The sequence below is a fragment of the Azolla caroliniana genome, unplaced genomic scaffold (genome assembly GCF_043228905.1).
Source record: "Azolla caroliniana isolate FFs.n. ecotype wild unplaced genomic scaffold, voAzoCaro1.0.p SCAF_17, whole genome shotgun sequence".
Lineage (NCBI taxonomy): Eukaryota > Viridiplantae > Streptophyta > Polypodiopsida > Salviniales > Salviniaceae > Azolla > Azolla caroliniana.
Window position 1 is genome coordinate 14,283,623 of NW_028230452.1, and position 20,642 is coordinate 14,304,264.

Here is a 20,642-nt window from a genome sequence, read left to right on the forward strand (position 1 = left end):
ATGTGAAATGCTCAAGATGTGAAATGCTCTCAAGAATAGCCCCCTTTTCATTATGTCTCAAGTTACATTTTATAGACTCTCTCTTAGCGTGGAGGGTGTTCTCCCGCTCCAATTAGCTCTACTAATTATGGGGCTTGGTGGGGGCCTAGTTTGGGTGTGGTGCATGAGGCTTGCTAGCGGCCTAATTTGGGTGTGGTCTATGTGTGGTGCATGGGGCTTGGTAGGGGCCTAATCTAGGTGTGGTCCATGTGACCACCACAATATAAAGTCAACAAACTCATGGGTGTATAGACAAGAAAACATTAGAAACTTATATTATTAAATAGTCAATTAAATCTAATTTCATAGTCCGACCTTAGCTCAGTTGGTAGAGCGGAGGACTGTAGTGTAGGTATAGACATCCTTAGGGCGTTGGTTCGAATCCGACAGGTCGGACTTAAATTTGCGAATACTTCACATTGCAACATGCATATAATTGGAATGGTGGGTCGATGAACAATGTCGTCAAAGATAACTTAATCAGTTTGATTTCAACATCCATGCACTGAAACATTTCAGGCTCTTTACATACCTATGTATGTCGACCAACAAATTACAATGCATGTATACACACCTTTATGTCGAGGGTTTGTGTTTCACAAGTCTTTGGTTTAGCCTTATTTCATTGTTGTAGGTATAAATAGAGCATCACTTCGTATTCTAATATTGTATATATGATGATTAGTTGGTCTATTATTAGAAACTTTTAGAACTATGCTACTTGTATTTCTACGTTTTGCATATGATATCACTTCTTGGTCTACGGAAAATGTTATCACGCGATTATAAATCAACATTTGAAAGAAAAACAAAACGGTGAGATAAAGTCAACAAAGTCATAAGTGCATAGACAAGGATACAATAGACAATTATAATATTACATAGTCAATTAAATCTAAATTCATAGTCCGACCTTATCTCAATTGGTAGAGCGGAGGACTGTAGTGTATGCATAGACATCCTTAGGTCGTTGGTTCGAATCCGACATGTCGGACTTAAAATTGCGATTACAATGTCGTCAAAGATATTTGCATGTACATGCACAGTAACAAATCAGGCTCTTTACATACCAATGTGGGTCGACGAACAAATAACAATGCATGTATACACACCCTTATGTCGAGGGTTTCTGTTTCACATATCTTTGGCTTAGCCTTATTTCATTATTGTAGGAATAAATAGAACACTACTTCGTCTTCTAAGATTGTATATATGATGATTAGTCGGTCTATTATTAGAAACTTTTAGAACTATGTTACTTCTATCTCTACGTTTTGGATATAATATCACTTCTTGGTGTACAGAAAATGTTATCACGATATTATAAATCACCATTTGAAAGAAAAACAAAACGGTGATATAAAGTCAACAAACTCATAGGTGCATAGACAAGGAAACATTAGAAACTTATATTATTAAATAGTCAATTAAATCTAATTTCATAGTCCGACCTTAGCTCAGTTGGTAGAGCGGAGGACTGTAGTTTATGTATAGACATCGTTAGGCCGTTGGTTCGAATCCGACAGGTCGGACTTAAATTTGCGAATACTTCACATTGCAACATGCACAGGAACATTTCAGGGTCTTTACATACCAATGTGGGTCGACCAACAAATAACAATGCATGTATATACACCTTTATGTCGAGGGTTTGTGTTTCACAAGTTATTGGTTTGGCCTTATTTCATTATTGTAGGTATAAATAGAACATCAGTTCGTATTCTAAGATTGAATATATGATGATTAGGTGGTCTATTATTAGAAACTTTTAGAACTATGCTACTTGTATGTCTACGTTTTGCATATGATATCACTTCTTGGTCTACGGAAAATGTTATCACGATAATATAAATAACTATTTGAAAGAAAAACAAAACGGTGATATAAAGTCAACAAAATTATAGGGGCATAGACAGGGAAACATTATAAAATTATAATATTAAATAGTCAATTAAATCTAATTTCATAGTCCGACCTTAGCTCAGTTGGTAGAGCGGAGGACTGTAGTGTACGTATATGCATCCCTAGGGCGTTGGTTCGAATCCGACAGGTCGGACTTAAATTTTCGAATAGTTCACATTGCAACATGTATATAATTGGATTGGTGTGTCGATGAACAATGTCGTCAAAGATACATTAATCAGTTTGATTTGAACGTACATGCACAGGAACATTTCAGGCTCTTTACATACCAATGTGGGTCGACCAACAAATAACAAAGCATGTATACACACCTTTATGTCGAGGGTTTGTGTTTCACAAGTCTTTGGTTTAGCCTTATTTCATTGTTGTAGGTATCAATAGAACATTACTTCGTATTCTAATATTGTATATATTATGATTAGTTGGTCTATTATTAGAAACTTTTAGAACTATGCTACTTTTATTTCTACGTTTTGCATATAATATCACTTCTAGGTCTACGTAAAATGTTATCACGAGATTATAAATCAATATTTGAAAGAAAAACAAAACGGTGATATAAAGTCAATAAATTCATAGGTGCATAGATAAGGAAACATTAGAAAATTATAATATTAAATAGTGAATTAATTCTAAATTCATAGTCCGACCTTAGCTCAGTTGGTAGAGTGGAGGACTGTAGTGTACGTATATATATCGCTAGGGCGCTGGTTCGGATCCGACAGGTCGGACTTAAATTTGCAAATACTTCACATTGCCACATGCATATAATTGGATTGGTGGGTTGATGAACAATGTCGTTAAAGATACATAAATTAGTTTGATTTCAACATACATGTAGAGAAAATTTTCAGGCTATTTACATACCTATGTGGGTCGATCAACAAATAACAATGCATGGATACACATCGTTATGTCGAGGGTTTGTGTTTCACAAGTCTTTGTTTTAGCCTTATTTCATTATTGTAGGTATCAATAGAACATCGCTTCGTATTTTGAGATTCTATATATGATGATTAGTTGGTGTATTATTAGATACTTTTAGAACTATGGTAATTGTATTTCTACGTTTTGCATATTATATCAGTTTCTGTTCTACGGAAAATGTTATCATGAGATTATAAATAAGCATTTGAAAGAAAAACAAAACGGTGATATAAAGTCAACGAATTCATACGTGTATCGGCAAGGAAACAATAGAAAATGATAATATTAAGTAGTCAATTAAATCTAAATTCATAGTCCGACCTTAGCTTAGTTGGTAGAGCGGAGCACTGTAGTGTATGTATAGACATGCTTAGGTCGGTGGTTCGAATTTGACAAGTCGGACTTAAATTTGGGTATGGTTTACATTGCAACATATATATAATGTGATTGGTGGGTTGATGAAGAATGTCTGTCAAAGATATATAAATCAGTTTGATTTGAATATACAAGCATAGAAATATTTGAGACTCTTTACATACCTATGTGGGTCCACGAACAAATAACAATATATGTATACACACCATTGAGTTGGTGAGAAAATTACAATGCATATATATATATATCCTTATGTCTAGGGATTGAGTTACAGAAGTCGTTGGTTCATCCTTATTTCATTACTGTAGGTATAAATAGAACATCACTTCGTATTCTAAGATTGTATATATGATGATTAGTTGGTTCATTATTAGAAACTTTCGACAATATGCTAGTTGTATTTCTACATTGTGGATATAATATCTCTTCTTGGTCTACATATATTGTTGAGATACAAGCTCAACATTGGGTGCGTAATATGACATGTAACTTAGTGCGTAGGCTGAACACGTAAGTTAGTACGCACAACATGGCCGTATCGGTGCGTAAACCAAAAGGCCATTGGAAAGTGATTCGTCGTACGGAATACTTTTGGGAGTGAGTGTCGTGGCTCATTTATGAGTAGTCAAGTACTGCCATTACTTGTGTCAGCCCTATTGTCAAGGCCTATATAAAAGGTACTCAATGAGCACGGTGTATGTACAGAACAAAGAATTATTTTGAATTTGATCTATTGTGTCTCTCTATCTCTGTCTCTCCCTCTCCCTCTCCATCTCTGTGTTTTCTGTGTTTTTGGGTTTACTGAACTTTGTACTGTGCGTTTTACGCACACGCTTCCCCACTACGTGTTCTTTTACATGGTATTAGAGTGCAAGGGTTGAAGTCCTCTGCAACCGACAAGAAAAGCTTGCGTCAAAACAAAGTTGAAGGTGTTCTTTGTTTCTTCAGAAAAGGAAAAGACATCAGATATGAACATAGGTATGGGAAGCTTGCTATCGACTAAGAAGCTCGACAGGAGCAACTATGCATCTTGATCGTACAAGATGCACCAGTATATGCTCGGTCACGGCTACTACAGTTTGTTGGGAGACAGGTCCCTCCGGATGGTGCAGGCCCGGTATGAACCGGATGACGAGTACCCGGCTACAGAGAGCCGGATGGTGCAGGCCTGGTATGAACCGGATGAGGAGTACCCGGCTACGGAGAGCTGGATGGTGCAGGCCCGGTATGAACCGGATGAGGAGTACTTGGCTACGGAGAGTCAGATGGTGCAGGCCCGGTATGAACCGGATGAGGAATACCCGGTTACGGAGAGCCGGATGGTGCAGAACAGGTATGAACCGGAGGAAGAGACATATTCGTAAATATGTTTCTGAGAGCCCATTGTGGCTATATTTGTAAATAGCCGAAAAGTCATATTAGTATAAATATGACTTAGGGCAAACTAATATTATGTTATTGTTATTTTTCCTTGTTGGTGCAAGAAGAAGAGAGAGTGCATAACTGTACAGAGAGAGAGAGAGAGACGAGGTCGTTGCCTCTATTGTAACCGCCGCCTGTGGCGAAGATCGTGAGTCCGAGGTCGTTGCCTCCGTGAACTCACTGTTTTGTACATTCATACATAGTGACAGTTTGCAGCCTGTGGGCTGCCGTGGTTTTTTCCCCTAGTTTGGGGTTTTCCACGTTAACCTCCTATGTATCTTTCTCCTCTTTGTGTCGTGTTCTATTTCCCATTTTCTGTGTATGAAAAGAATCTCGGTTGTGGCCGAGCGTTGCGCATAAGGAACGTCCAGTTCTCGTCAATTGGTATTAGAGCGAAATCGACACAGAAAATGGACGAATCGTTTGGCGGCATGTTCAAGCTCATCGGCTCCAACTATTCAGTGTGGAAGTCGAAGATGAGGGACATGCTGGTTGTCAAAGACCTCTGGCTGCCGGTTCAGTTCGGGGACAAGAGACCGGACAAAATCGACGCCGCGATATGGGAGGTGATGCACATGAAGACAACGACGTACATACGGTGCTTCATCGACATGAGCCTATACAACAACTTCAATGAAGAGAGCAAGGTTCATGAGCTCTGGGAGAAGATCGGCATAATGTTCCAGAACAAAAATGCTATCAATCAGGTGTCGGTATTCCGAAAGCTAGTAAGACTCCGATACCAAGATGGCTCTAGCATGGCGGAGCACATGAATACCTTCCAGGGGCTGATCCACCAGGCAACGTCATTGGAAGTACCTCTTGCCGACGAGGTACTAGCGCTACTCCTGCTCGGTTCCCTCCCGGATAGCTGGGAGACATTGGTTGTCACTTTGGGCAACGCCGGGCCGGAAGGAAAGCGGTTATCCCTAGCAAGAGTAAAGTCGAGCTTGCTAGATGAGGAGGCGCGTCGGAAAGACAAAGATACGAGCTCCGACTCCAAAGCGCTTCTTACCGAATCGGAACGTGGAAGACAGAGAAACCGTAGTCCCCAGAACTGGGAGAAGTCGGGGACACGGTCAAAGTCAAGAGGGAGGCCTACTTGCTTCTATTGCGGCAAGCCGGGACACTTCCAAAAGAACTGTCGGCATTTCCGTAAAGACAAAGAAACCGACGGTACCGATTCAAAGCAAACCCCAAACCGGAACGGTAAAGATCGGAGAGGGCCGGACCGGAAGGGAACGACGACGATCGCGGCAAGTGAAGAAGAGTTGATGCTCATCACCGAGGAGAGTGAAATAAACCTTACCGGCGACGAGATGACCTGGGTGGTAGACTCCGGAGCGTCGTTCCACCTTACCCTGGACCGGAAATGCTTCTCATCCTACTCAGCCGGTGACCACGGCTGTGTCCGGATGGGGAATGAAGGTACATGTCGAATTATCGGCATAGGAGACGTGTGGCTGTCAACACCAACCGGATGCAAGTTGCTGCCGAAGGATGTTCGACACGTTCCGGAGGTCCGTCTGAACCTGATATCAGCCGGTCGGCTAGATGATGAAGGCTACACGGGTAGCATCCGGAACAGGGTCATGAGGTTCAGCAAAGGGAGCCTGATTGTGGCTCGGGCCCGGAAGGTAAACACACTGTACCTGATGAATGCCCGGTTATGTCCGGAAGAAGTGAACGTGGCATCCGACACTGCCGGTGAGCTGTGGCACAAGAGGCTGTGTCATATGAGCGAGAAGGGGATGAAGAGGCTTGCAGACGACAACCTCATTCCAGTGAAGAACGTGCACTTAGAGAAGTGCACTGATTGTCTGGCCGGTAAGCAGAACCGGACCTCCTTCCGACTAAGGCCACTGATGAGACGTAATGCACCACTGGAGCTGGTGCATACGAATGTGTGTTAAGTAGACACGAAGTCACATGCCGGAGCGCAGTACGTCGTGACATTCATTGATCACCACAGCCGGAAGCTGTGGGCCACACCATTGAAGACGAAGGATCAGGTGTTATCCGTCTTCAAAGAGCTCCACGCGAGAGTGGAAAGAGAAACCGGCCGGAAGCTGAAGGCGGTTCGAGCAGACAACGGAGGAGAATACCGGGGGTAGTTCGAGGAGTACTGCCGCTCGAAGGGAATCCGGCTCGAATTTACCATGCCGAAGACGCCGGAACTAAACGAACTGGCCGAGAGGATGAACCAGACCATAATGGAGAGGGTCCAGAGTAGGCTAGTGCATGCAAAACTACCCAAGAAGTTTTGGGCTGAGGCACTGTCGACGGCGACATATGTGATAAATAGATCACCCTCAGTACCCTTGGACGGAGACACGCCAAAGAGAGTATGGACCAGTAAGGAAGTGTCCTACCGGCATCTGAGGGTGTTCGGGTGTCTCGCGTACGTGCATGTAGCAAGGGACCGGAGAGGAAAGTTAGATCCAAAGACCCGGCCATGCATATTCCTCGGTTACGGTGACGATGAGTTTGGCTACCGAGTGTGGGACCCGGTCGACAAGAAGGTATTCCGGAGTCGAGATATTATCTTCATGGAGGACAAGACGCTCGCCGACTGGGAGTCGGAGAAGAAGATAATGAACTCTGAGTCGACCGGTAAGGATAGACTCTACGATGAGCAGACCCAACCGGCAAGAGACCGGTTAGCACTCGAGGAACCAGCCGGTTACGGTGAGGATACCGAACCGGTAGAAGAAGAATTAGAGGAAGCTGAAACCGGAACCGGCCAAAGACCCCGAATCGGATTCGGATGAAGAGCAAATGGAGGAGCCGAAGCCCGAAGACGGAGATATCCTCTCAGAGAGAGAAGGGACCCCGGAGATTTCCGGATGTAGAGCATGTTCTGCTGACCGATGAGGGGGAGCCGGAAAGCTTCGAAGAAGCGAAGGAGGACACCAACAACCGAAAATGGTTAAGTGCCATGTTGGATGAGATGGATTCCTTGCATGAGAACCATACGTACAAATTGGTGGAGCTGCCGAAAGGAAAGCGGGCACTCCGAAACAAGTGGGTGTACAAGTTGAAACCGGGAGATGCCGGCAACCCCCCGAGATACAAAGCCAGGATCGTGGTCAAGGGGTTCCAGCAGAAGAAGGGCGTGGACTTCGACGAGATATTTGCCCCGGTAGTAAAGATGACCTCCATCCGGACGGTGCTGAGTATAGCAGCAAGCATGGACCTTGAGGTAGAGCAGCTGGACGTGAAGACGACATTCCTTCACGGTGACCTCGAAGAGGCGATCTACATGCAGCAACCGGAAGGATTCGTGGAGAAAGGGAAGGAGCACCTGGTATGCCGGTTGAAGAAGAGCCTGTACGGACTGAAGCAGGCTCCCCGGCAATGGTACCGGAAGTTCGACTCCTTCATGAACGATCAAGGGTACCACAAGACACAGGCCGATCACTGCGTATTTGTGAAGATGTTCGAAGGAGGCGACTTCTTAATACTCCTCCTATACGTGGATGACATGTTGATCGTCAGACGTGACCAAGTAAAAATACGGATGCTGAAGAAGGCTCTCAACCGGACCTTCTCAATGAAAGACTTGGGTCCGGCAAGACAGATGCTGGGGATGCACATCATCCGTAACCGGAAAGCGAAGCAATTATGGCTGTCACTGTTACCGTCCGGCAAAGGAGTCCAGAGTGGGAAACGGAGAGCTAATTAAGTAGTAGGAATGTGGTTGTAATTAAGCTATGAGTGTGGATGGACGGACCGGAATCGGTATGCCGTTCCGGATCCGGACCGATCCCGAACAGGTGCGGATGGCACCGTTTTGTAATACAGACCGGAAACCTATTTAAAGGCCCGGATACAATGTAATAGTTAGCGGTTAATTAATGAAAGCTTAAGCGTTGTTATATCTCTGTCAATTGCCGTTCTGTCTTAATTGTATATCTTACGCGTGTTATGAAGACGATCCTAATAAGTAACTTAACTAAGTCGGATTAAGCGTTGAAGTCTAATCCGGTTGCCGTAACACCCTTTGGTGAAGTGTCTCACGTAGACACCCTGTGTTAGGCCATTGTCCGGCCCGAAGAGTTAACACAGTTTTTGGCGACCACGATTCCTGTTTTTGCAGCGAACGACGGCACGGATGGATGTCGAGATCAATGCACGACCTGGTTATAGATCGAACTCGACGCCTTGCCGAAAGGCAAAGGAGACGCGAGGCCTTCCAGCAAGCGGCGCAGGAATTTAGAGCGGATCGCTCGTTTTCCAACGTAATTCGGAGAGTAGCGGAGGACTCCCACTGGTTACAGCAAACATCACTCCCGGACGACGGCAGCAGCCTAAGTAGCCTCCGGGAAACCGAATCCCTTCTCCACGCATTGGCAAACAGAGAAGGCGAAGCAGAGGCCTTTTCAGCATATGAATCAGACTCCGAAGGGGAATACAGCGTGCACACAAACTACCGTACAGCAACGAAACCCCAGGCGGACCGGAGGACGAAGGATCCGATACCTTACCGACACCGGAAGTGCTAACGCTGGAAACCCTGGAACCAGCAGAAGAAGAACGACCTCCGACACCGGAAGTCGAGGAGGAGAGGCCTCTGTCACCAGCGGAAGAGAAACAACCGACACCGGAATCAAATCGGGAAAGACCACCGACACCGGAGAAAATTCCAGAACGAGCACCAACACTACCAGCCCGCGCACCGATACTGGATGACGACATGCCGTTCCAGTACTCCAAGTATAGAGATGATCCGGACGCGGAAGCTCATGTGCACGCATTTGAACAGACATGGGAAGCCAACCATGTGTCCCAGCGACTGACACCGGAGGAAGAAGAACGCTCTAAGATAGCAGAGTTTGGCGTCACATTGGAGGGACCGACAGCAAGATGGCGTCGGACGCAGGACCCGTCTACCATCAACACCTTTGTAGATTTAAAAGCTAAATTCATGCATTTTTTTCAAAAGGAGGTGGACCAGACCGTAATGGTAGGCTTATTTTATACTATCCGGCAGGAGGCAGGGGAGAGCATTCCCCAATTTGTCATCCGGTTTCAACGGATGCATAGTCAGCTTACCCGTGCACCCCCGGAGGAGGAATTACGGACGATATTCCTAAACGTGTTCCGGGAACCCCTACGCACGGTTTGCACGGTAATCGATTTCCATACAAGTACCATCGACCAAGTCATTGACCGGGTGAAAGAGATGGAAAAGACAAGCTCCTGGCTCACACTGGGCGTACTTCAACGGGCGTTACCGTCCGATGAAGACCTCTGGTTTCGGCAAGCAATACAGTGCACAACCTGCTTGAATTCCGGACACTCGGCTCTAGAATGCACTATGAGGACGCAATGTGTAATCTGTTAGTCCAAGAGCCAGACGACGGATAGGTGCGAGTATAATCTGTTGACTCGGCAAGCATCGCCCGTCCGACAAATTGAGCCACGCAGCAACCGGGACGAAGAAGACGAACGCTGGCGGCGAATGGACCGTGACCGACCGGCACAGGATGTCCGGTATGGCGAGCGACGGGAAAATAATGTCCGGTACGGCGAGCGACGGGAAAATGATGTCCGGTACGGTGATCGGCGAGATAACTATGACCGGCATGATCGGCACCAGGATTACAATAGACGATACGAACAGTACAACCGGGAGCACTCCCCCGGGTATCGTCAGCAACGGGAGGAATACGGCCGATATAACGGGCAACCCTGTCAAGAGTACCGTAATAAGAAGAGCTTTAACAAAAAACGGCATTTTAAAAAAGGCGGCTACCCCCGGGACCCGGAACAAGGCGCTCCAAGTAGCCAACCGGTACAAAACCCCGTGCGTACCGTAGGACTTGCCCCGGGTACAACAGACAATGCCGAATCTAGCAATGCCCGGAAAGCCTACTGCTACTACTGCAAACAGGAAGGCCATTATAGTAACCAATGCCCGGTGAAGAGCTATGAAAAATGACCGGCGGTAAATATGGTAGTCCCTGAGGTGGCAGACCTGCAGCAAGTGACCACAAGATCGAAGGGCATGGCGAAAGAATGGGAGACGCAGGAGACCATCCGCAAACAAGCAATGGAATGGGTAAAGAAAGCAAACGAATAGAATGTCACAGACTTACAGCAGCAAAAGGAGAACACTGCAGGGCTTGCCGGCGGTAGTCACTCCGAGAATGAGACATGGCAGGCGTTGCAAGAATGCCAGATTACGTTACCACTAGGAAGACTCCTACAACTCGTGCCTAGATTCACGGAAGGACTGAAGACGGCCTTGACGGCAGGAGAACCATCATCGGTACCGGTACTCTTCTCGAAACCGGAGGAGGGACCAACAATGGTAGACACCAGCAGTCCGGTAATCACTGCCATTGTAAAAGGGAAAGAACTCCCCGGCACAGTTATAGACGAAGGCTCTGGGGTAAATGTAATAAGCCTCCGGACCTGTGAGGACCTAGGAATCCACGAGTGGGAGCCGTGTTCGTTCTGGTTGCGGATGGCCGATACAAGCTCAGTGCGGCCGACAGGATTAATACGGAAATTAGAAGTCACCGTCGGTGGGCATACATTTCACATCTCGGCCGTAGTGCTACAATTACAGGCACAAGGCGCATACCCACTATTGCTGGGGCGGCCATGGTTGAAAATGGCACATATCAAACAGAATTGGCGAAAAAATATAATTACCTTCCGGCGAGGAAAAGCCAAGGTACGGGTACCAACACAGCCAAGGACGAGCACTGTCAAGGAATGTACACCGTTGTATGCGGAATGCGTCAACATGCTCGAAGGGTTAGCGGACGAAGAAGAAGCTCAATACCTGCAGGAAAACCCGAAGATCATACCCCTCTTCGAAATTGACATTGCCGAAGCCGTAGCACCTTACTTACCGCAACCGGAAGAGGCGGAAGCAGAACCGGATAAAGACACAATCCGGGAGTTACGGCAAGCGTAGGAAGCGTTGGAACGGGAAATGGCCGTTTCACAGCGCGTGAAAGCATCGCAATTGGAAGAGGTGAATTTAGGCACCACGGACGAAGCAAAACCGGTGCACATCGCCAAGGAGATGAAGTCCGGAGACAAAACGACGATGATAACACTTCTCACGGAATTTCGCGACGTATTCGCCTGGTCATATGAAGACATGCGAGGACTCGACCCTCAGTTATACCAGCATCAAGTGCACTTGAGCAAAGACGCAAAACCAATGGCACAAAGACGGTACCGAATGAATCCCAATTATGCTGCCAAGATCAAGGAAGAAATCGACAAACTGCTAAGAGTTGGCTTTATCCGTCCGGTAAAGAAAGCAACATGGCTGAGCCCGATCGTAGTCGTACCGAAGAAGATCGGAAAAATTCGAGTTTGCGTGGACTACCGGAAACTCAATGCGGCTACGGTAACGGATGCATTTCCACTTCCGTTCACAGATGGAGTGTTGGATGCCGTCGCCGGCCATGAGGTCTATAGCTTCCTAGACGGATTCAGCGGATATAATCAGATCCAGATGCACCCCGACGACCAAGAGAAAACGGCATTCGTCACCGAATGGGGGGTGTTTGTGGCCGTGGTGATGATGTTCGGACTCAAAACAGCACCGGCAACATTTCAAAGAATCATCATGGAAATCTTTGGTGAATATATACCGGCTTTTATGCAGGTTTTCCTTGACGATTTCGCCGTCTATAGCCGGGAGGAGGACCATTTTCAGCATCTCCGTCTTTGTCTAGAAAAGTGTAGAGCGTACCAGCTAAGCTTGAATCTGGCAAAGTGTGTATTTGGCGTGTCCAATGGAACTTTATTAGGACATATCGTAAGCCAGGAAGGTATAGCAGTCGACCCGGACAAAGTGAAAGCCACATTAGAAGCACCGGCGCCGGCAACGGCAAAGGCATTGAGCCGGTTCTTAGGCCAGATCCGGTGGCACAGCCGGATGCTCCGATACTTGGCCGACCTGGCTACACCGTTGCATGCCGCCGTACATCAGACACCATTCCAGTGGACCGATACTGAGGATAGGGCGTATAAGGCCCTCAAGGTACTATTATCGCAGGCACCGATAGTACAACCTCCGGATTGGAGTAAAGAATTTCACGTGTTCGTGGACGCCTCCAACATCGCAATCGGAAATGTACTGATGCAGCTTACGGAACCAAACTGGTACCGGCCAGTGTACTATGCCAGCCGGAAGCTATCCCAAGCAGAACGGAACTACTCTACTACGGAACGGGAAGCTCTAGGAATGATCTACAGTGTGACAAAGTTTCGGCACTATTTATTGGGAAGGAAGTTTTCCTTCCATGTAGATCATTCAACACTCCTTTACCTGGTGTCCAAGGCGTCACTCACCGACAAATTGGCCCGGTGGACCTTACTGTTACAGGAGTTCGAGTTTGAAATATTCCACCGACCCGGTATACAGCATGCCGTAGCAGATTACTTAAGCCGATTGGAGTCCGGAGAGACGGGTGACGGAGTACCGGATGAGTTTCCGGATGCGGAGCTGTTTCGAGTCACTACGGAGACGGCAACAGATGAGACAGTAGCCCAGGAAGACAAGTGGCTCACAAATATGCACCAGTTTCTGAGCACGGGACTACCTCCGGAAGAGCTGAACCGGGACGAACGGAAACGCCTGGCGGTACAAAACCGACATTTCTGCTTACTGCAAGACACACTGTACCACAAGGGAGCTGACGGCATATGGAGACGGGCGGTGCGCAGCGATGAAAAGGAACTGATACTGAGGGAAGCCCACTGCAGAGTTGCCGGAGGTCACTATGCCGGAGATGTGACAACCAGAAAAATATGGCAAAGTGGCCTATGGTGGCCAACGACATTAAGAGATGTGGTACGGTACGCAAAAGAATGTGACCTATGCCAGAGAATGGGCCAGCCAACGGAGCAGGCTCGTATGCCACACCAGCCGGTACTACCACTCAAGCCATTCCAAAAGTGGGGGTTGGACTTTGTAGGACCGTTCAAGCCATCGGCAATGAGAACGGGTAATCGGTACGTTATCGTTGCTACGGATTACTGCACGAAATGGGTGGAGGCCAAAGCTTTACGGGATAACACCGTTGCGTCAATGGCAAAGTTTCTATATGAGTACATCTGGTGCCGTTACGGATGCCCCATTGAATTGATAAGTGACCAAGGGGGCCACTTTCTCGGACAAGTGGTGGAAAGCCTAACGACCTTCTATGCCGTGGTCCACAAACGAAGCACACCTTACTATCCACAGGCGAACGGATTAGCGGAATCAACAAACAAGACGCTCCAGAACATCCTTCGGAAGATCGTCAACGAGAACCGGACAGATTGGGACACAAAGCTACATAGCGCGCTTTGGGCATACCGGACGACATACAAAACGAGCATCCGAACAACACCGTTCCGGTTGGCGTTCGGACTCGAGGTGGTCATGCCGGTAGAATTTCAAGTACCTGGCTTACGGATTCAGCTACGAGAACGGCTGAACGAGAAGGAGTCGGAGACAATAAGGTTGACAGCGTTGTGTGAGCTGGAGGAACAACGGTTGGCAAGCATCCTACATTTAGAATTAGAGCAACGGCGACGGAAAGCATTCGTCGACCGGCACAGGAAAGGTAACGAAAAAATGTTCGCAATTGGCAAACCAATGCTAGTATTCCAAACCCGGATGGGCAAGATGCCGGGTAAACTAAGGTTTAGATGGACCGGACCATATTGGCTAACACGGGAGTATAATGGGTCCTACCAGTTGGGGACACTTGCCGGCGAAGTGCTGGGCAAATGGGTGAATGGATTCCGGTTAAAGGCATATAGAGGACCGATGCCTAAGAACCCGTTTGAGCAAAGGACCGACGGCAACCACGAAGACGGCAGAGACGGCAAGCCGGTAACCGGAGAGAATGTGGAGGACCAACGGACATGTGACGTCACACTAATAATAATAATAACTGAAAAAAAAAAAAAAAAAACAATCATGCAAAAGCGAGGAATGAAGGGATGAAAGAGCGTGGAGCGAAAAGGTACGTAGTGGGCATTTAAAGCGCCACCACAGGACATAATGCTATTTTAAGTACACGACATGCACAAACTCGAGAAAAGGCGCCAGAATGCACAGACAAAAACCATTGCGCGTAGAGACCCTCTATTTTCGCGAACCCAGGAGCACAGAAGCACTGAAACGCTGCAAGATTATCAGAAGAGAACCTGCGCACAGAGAACCCCCGCCTTCTGAACTCTCTCTTTCTCAACCCCGCTATCATCACCATCCATCCTCGCCACCACAGTCCGACCCCGACACAGAGTGATCAAGGAAAGTACCGCCACACAAAGAAGCCGACAAAGTGATCAAGGAAATCGATACAGAGGTCATAACGGCAGAGGCGATTCGAGCGTTAACAGGCCTTCTGGAGGGAGGCATACTCACGATCGACAATCCAACCCTGGAGCAACTCATCAGGTATTTTGGTGAGTACTCTCTAGCCAGCAAGGGCTATCGGACACAGGGCGGCGGAGATATGCTGTTCCGCGAAATTGCTCGTGTGCTCCATGAATACGGCCACGTATACCCTAGACCCCCTGTCATGCCGCAGAACCGGGCAGGGATGATCATCGCCACCTATGAAGGGATCAAGGTGGATTGGCCGGTATTGATTGCAGACGGGTTGTGTGCGGCGATCGAGATCGTCAGAGGCAAAGACGGCAAAGAAGGTCGAGACGGACGAAGGATATGGCACGCCGTAACGCAGTGGCTCACCCTGCTGGTGCCACCCGTTCAGACCGTCCAGCCCAAGAAGCGAGGAAGAGTGTCAAACGGCACCCCAAGGACGGCTTCCAAACGGCAGCAGCTGTTGGCCTCTAAGGCCAGTAAGGGAAAGGCGGTGGATGCAGACCAGGTGGTAGCAGGAAGTGGCAGCTGGAAGCACCCAACGGAGGCGCAGGAGGAACCACCGGCACGACCCGTAAAGGTCACACTCCGCCGACCGGTGAATGGAGAAGTGGACCCCTTGGCGGCAAAACTCAATGCCGGAGCTCAGGAGGAGGAAATAGAGGAGGAGCCTACGGAGCACCTCCAGCGACGGTCGTCGGCAAGGACCGTTGAGACAGCCGGGAAACTTTCGGACCCTCAGACGGAGGGAACACCGGCTCCCCATACTGAGACTCCTACGCCAAGGAAGGTACTGGAACCGGTGCAGAAGGAACCGAAAACAGAAGCCCCGGCACCACCGGCAACACCGGCAAGTCCCATTCCGCCAGAGCCGGAAAGGTCACTGCAGCCTCCCTCGGTCAGCCAAGAAGAAGCGCAAGGGGACCAAGGACAGCAGGATGGTCCACGGGCAGAAACGGAACTGCAACTCGGCGCAACCAGGCGGGACCACCCCTCTACAAGTGAGCCCATCTATCAAACCTCCGTGCAAGCACAACAAGGCACCGGTAGCCTGTGGCTCCGGTGGATAGGCGAACAGATAGCCGGAGCAGTGGGGTATATAGAGGCGGAAGAAAGAGCGCAAAGCGAACGGTTGCTCGTCACAACCGAACAACTAGAGACGGGCCGGTCCAGAATCCGGTGCCTTGAAAAAGATTTGGATCAGGTCACGACAGAGATGGCTAAAATACGGATCCAATCACCGGTGACTCCGGTAAGTGTACAGAATAATGAAACAGAACGACCTGTACATAGGAATAAGACCCCGGCAACAGAAACCATTCCGGCGAGAGATGCGGCGCAAGCTCAGGAGCTTGCGGAATTGAGAGAGGAACTTGCCGCACAAGAAGCGCTAAGGAGCCGTGAACGAGAATTGAAGACGGCGGTTGAAGACGAATTAAAGAAGACTGCTGAGAACCTCCGCCGGGCAGAGGAGAGCCTCCGGAAAGGCCATCAAGCGTACGACCGGCTAAAGGAGGAGAAAGACAAAGTGCTGCAGGAAAAGGACAAGCTGCGGAAAATGGCGGAAATAGAGATAGAACGGCTAAAGGAAGAGCTCCGCCAGTAGAAGGACCGCGAGGACCGGGCCCGTCGTCAGATCAACGCACGACTCAAGCAAAAGATGGATGATTTTGAGCACCTGCACCAGGACTACAAATGGCTGGAAATAGAGCATAAAGAACGGATGGCCGAGCTCCAGCAGGCAGTTGATCGGGCCGCAACGGCGATCGCCGACGAACGGACGGAAAATACAAGATGCTTGGAAGAGGCGGAGAAGGTCCGGATGGAGCTCCAGAAGCAGCAGCAGGAAGACAAAGAGAGAGCGTCTACAGTATTGCAGAAATTACAAAGTACATATCAAAGGAAACTGACGCATTACAAGGCGCAGGCGGAGGACAACGGAAAAATCATCAAACAACTGAAGGAGGAACGGCAAGCGGCAGAAACCAAATCGCAATTGGGAACGAGCCGGATTCAGTCCATCCTCCGGGCATGGCTGAATCAGACGAAGCACTTGATTGATGAAAGCTCCGTAAAATGGTGGACAAAGTGGGCACAAAACGCGGCGGAACTCCAGTTGCTACGGGCGGATGTGGCAAACCAGCGGAAGGAAGGAGATGACTGTTATAAGCTGACTTCCGAGGACTTCACCGCCACACGGGACAAGCTGGCCGACGACTTCCAAGTCCTGGCAGATGAACAGCTAGCGCAGGTCAGACAGCTCGTAGCTCAGCTGGACGATGATAGGCTGGACGCTCAAATCTAGTTTGAAAGCTACGAGCGGTCCCGGGTACGGGAAGAAAAAGCACAGGAAGCGACAACGGTTAACCTTAGTGATGAGGAACCGTCGTCGGTTGAGGGCCAGCCGGGAACCAGTCAACCGGAGACCACCACGACGCAGGGAGCAACGACGGAGACGCCGGGGTCAGAGCCACAAACAGAGGAGCAGCCGCAGCAACCACCAACGGACCCGCCGCAGTAGACAATAACAGAGCAGCAACAGCAACAACAACAACAACCACTTCCAGGTGAACCATTGGAGCCTCTCGAACAGAGCATTCTGGACATTTTGGACGAAGAATAGCAAGGGTCGGTTGTGGATTCGACGTACAAGGTACTGTCCCACGGGCGTGCCATGTGTCACCGGCCGGCAAAGGAGTCCAGAGTGGGAAACGGAGAGCTAATTAAGTAGTAGGAATGTGGTTGTAATTAAGCTATGAGTGTGGACGGACGGACCGGAATCGGTATGCCGTTCTGGATCCGGACCGATCCCGAACAGGTGCGGATGGCACCGTTTTGTAATACAGACCGGAAACCTATTTAAAGGCCCAGATACAATGTAATAGTTAGCGGTTAATTAATGAAAGCTTAAGCGTTGTTATATCTCTGTCAATTGCCGTTCTGTCTTAATTGTATATCTTACGTGTGTTATGAAGACGATCCTAATAAGTAACTTAACTAAGTCGGATTAAGCGTTGAAGTCTAATCCGGTTGCCGTAACACCCTTTGGTGAAGTGTCTCACGTAGACACCCTGTGTTAGGCCATTGTCCAGCCCGAAGAGTTAACAATCATAGGAGAAGTACGTGACAAAGGTGCTTCACCGGTTCAACATGTCAGAAGCGAAACAGGTCAGATCGACACTTCCGGCAAACTGCAGGCTATCCGGTAAGCAAAGCCGGAAGACGAAAGCAGAGAAGGCGGATATGATGAAGATCCCATATGCCTCTACCGTCGGGAGCTTGATGTACGCAATTGTTTGTACCCGACCAAACATAGGATACGCAATCGGAGTAGTGAGCCGGTTTATGAGCAATCCCGGCAAGGAGCATTGGAACGCGGTCAAGTGGATTCTCCAGTATTTGAAGGGCACTTCAAATATGTGTCTCCGATTCGGCTCCGGAAAACCTCAACTGGATGGTTTCACCGATTCGGACATGTCGGCTGATGTGGATACCGGCCGGTCTACATCCGGGTATGTGATGACATATGCAGGGGGAGCTGTTTCGTGGTAGTCGAGACTGCAGAAGACGGTTGCATTGTCAACCACAGAGGTTGAGTACATGGCGGTTGTGGAAGCCGGCAAGGAAATATTATGGATGAAGGACTTCATCGGAGAGCTCGGTATCCGGCAAGAGGAATATCGACTCCACTGCGACAGTCAAAGTGCCATCCACCTTGCTAAGAATGCGACCTACCATTCCCGGACAAAGCATATCCAGCGGAGGTATCACTGGATCCGGGAAAGAGTAGATGACCAGGAGTTCGCACTGACGAAGATCCACACGGCCGAGAACGGGTCAGATATGCTGACCAAAGTGGACGCATGCCGACAAGCTGGACGCATGCCGGAAGAGGATCAGACTGGTAAGACACCCCATGCCGGAGTGAAGGGGGAGTTTGTTGGGAGACAGGTCCCTCCGGATGGTGCAGGCCCGGTATGAACCGGATGAGGAGTACCCGGCTACAGAGAGCCGGATGGTGCAGGCCCGATATGAACCGGATGAGGAATACCTGGTTACGGAGAGCCGGATGGTGCAGACCCGGTATGAACCAGAGGAAGAGACATATTTGTAAATATGTTTCTGAGAGCCCATTGTGGCTATATTTGTAAATAGCCGAAAAGTCATATTAGTATAAATATGACTTAGGGCAAACTAATATTATGTTGTTGTTATTTTTCCTTGTTGGTGCAAGAAGAAGAGAGAGTGCGTAACTGTACACAGAGAGAGAGAGAGACGAGGTCGTTGCCTCTGTTGTAACCGCCACTTGTGGCGAAGATCGTGAGTCCGAGGTCGTTGCCTCTGTGAACTCATTGTTTTGTACATTCATACATAGTGACAGTTTGCAGCCTGTGGGCTGCCGTGGTTTTTTCCCCTAGTTTGGGGTTTTCCACGTTAACCTCCGGTGTATCTTTCTCGTCTTTGTGTCGTGTTCTATTTCCCGTTTTCTGTGTATGAAAAGAATCTTGGTTGTGGCCGAGCGTTGCGCATAAGGAACGTCCAGTTCTCGTCAGTTACGTCGAAGGAGCTAATGATGTAGCACCTGATTCGACACACAAAGATTTTTCGGCTTGGGAACAAGCAGCAAGCAGAGTTCTCTACTGCTTTGCATCCTGTGTGAGCGACCAACTATTGAGCTGTATTCGGGATGCTAAGACACCAAAGGACGCATGGGCGAATCTCAAAAAGCTCTTCACCGCAAGCAGTACAGCCATGAAGCTTCAACTCAAGCAAGAGTTGAGCAATGTACGACAATGAGATATGTGGGTGGCTGACTACACCACCAAGATCAAAGAAATGTGCGACTCACTCGACTCTGTCAACGTGAACGTTGAGGAGGAAGAGATGGTGCAGGTTTGTCTTGGCGGGTTAGCGTCTAAGTTCGGAGCTTTCTGAATGGCGGTCTACACGAGGGAGAATACGCCCTCGGTTTTCGAGCTTCAGTCAATGTTGCTCGTAGAAGAAAACCACGCGGGTGCATCAACGAGTGTGCAAGCCGATGGCAAGATGCTCTACACAGAGGATGATAGGCCCCGTGGTCGTGGTGAACGAGGCGGATCGGCGCGTAATGGAGGCGGCCGAAAAGAGAAGAATGGACGGCATAATTAAGATGCCGGAAGCAATTCCGAACCCTCCGGAAGCAAGGGGAATCATGGTGGCGCCGGAAGACGGCAAGAGAAGGCCGCGTCAGAATGTTGGTACTATGACAAGAAATTCCACAAGGAGAGCGAGTGCTGGAAGAAACAAGTTGATACAAACTAAGCTGGATCGAGCAGAAGAGGCGCAGGAAGGCATCAGAAGTTGCAGTACATGGAAGGCTCGGAACGAGCTGGAAATGGAGCGGGCTCTGCCTTCGTAATGAAGCATAACACCAACTCAATGGCCGTGAACACCTCGAAATCAAGCAAGGTGTGGTATATCGATTCCAGAGCGTCAAATCATCTAACGAATCACGAGGAATGGTTCTCGTACTTGGAGAAGCCGGAATCACGAGGGGTTTTCGAAACGGGAGATGACACCCCGCATACCATCGAACATGTCGGCGAAGTTCCCCTCAGCCACG

The 20,642-nt window shown here is 48.5% G+C and overlaps 3 non-coding genes across 3 annotated transcripts; all 3 read left to right on the forward strand.

Moving 5' to 3' along the window:
• Positions 1-349: 349 nt before the first annotated feature.
• Positions 350-435, forward strand: TRNAY-GUA (transfer RNA tyrosine (anticodon GUA)). Its single transcript is given in 2 exon segments — positions 350-386; positions 400-435. It is a non-coding gene; the product is annotated as a tRNA-Tyr (tRNA).
• A 1,050-nt stretch (positions 436-1,485) lies between these two features.
• TRNAY-GUA (transfer RNA tyrosine (anticodon GUA)) lies at positions 1,486-1,571 on the forward strand. The gene is given in 2 exon segments: positions 1,486-1,522; positions 1,536-1,571. It is a non-coding gene; the product is annotated as a tRNA-Tyr (tRNA).
• Positions 1,572-2,009: 438 nt separating this feature from the next.
• TRNAY-GUA (transfer RNA tyrosine (anticodon GUA)) lies at positions 2,010-2,095 on the forward strand. Its single transcript is given in 2 exon segments — positions 2,010-2,046; positions 2,060-2,095. It is a non-coding gene; the product is annotated as a tRNA-Tyr (tRNA).
• Positions 2,096-20,642: the final 18,547 nt, after the last annotated feature.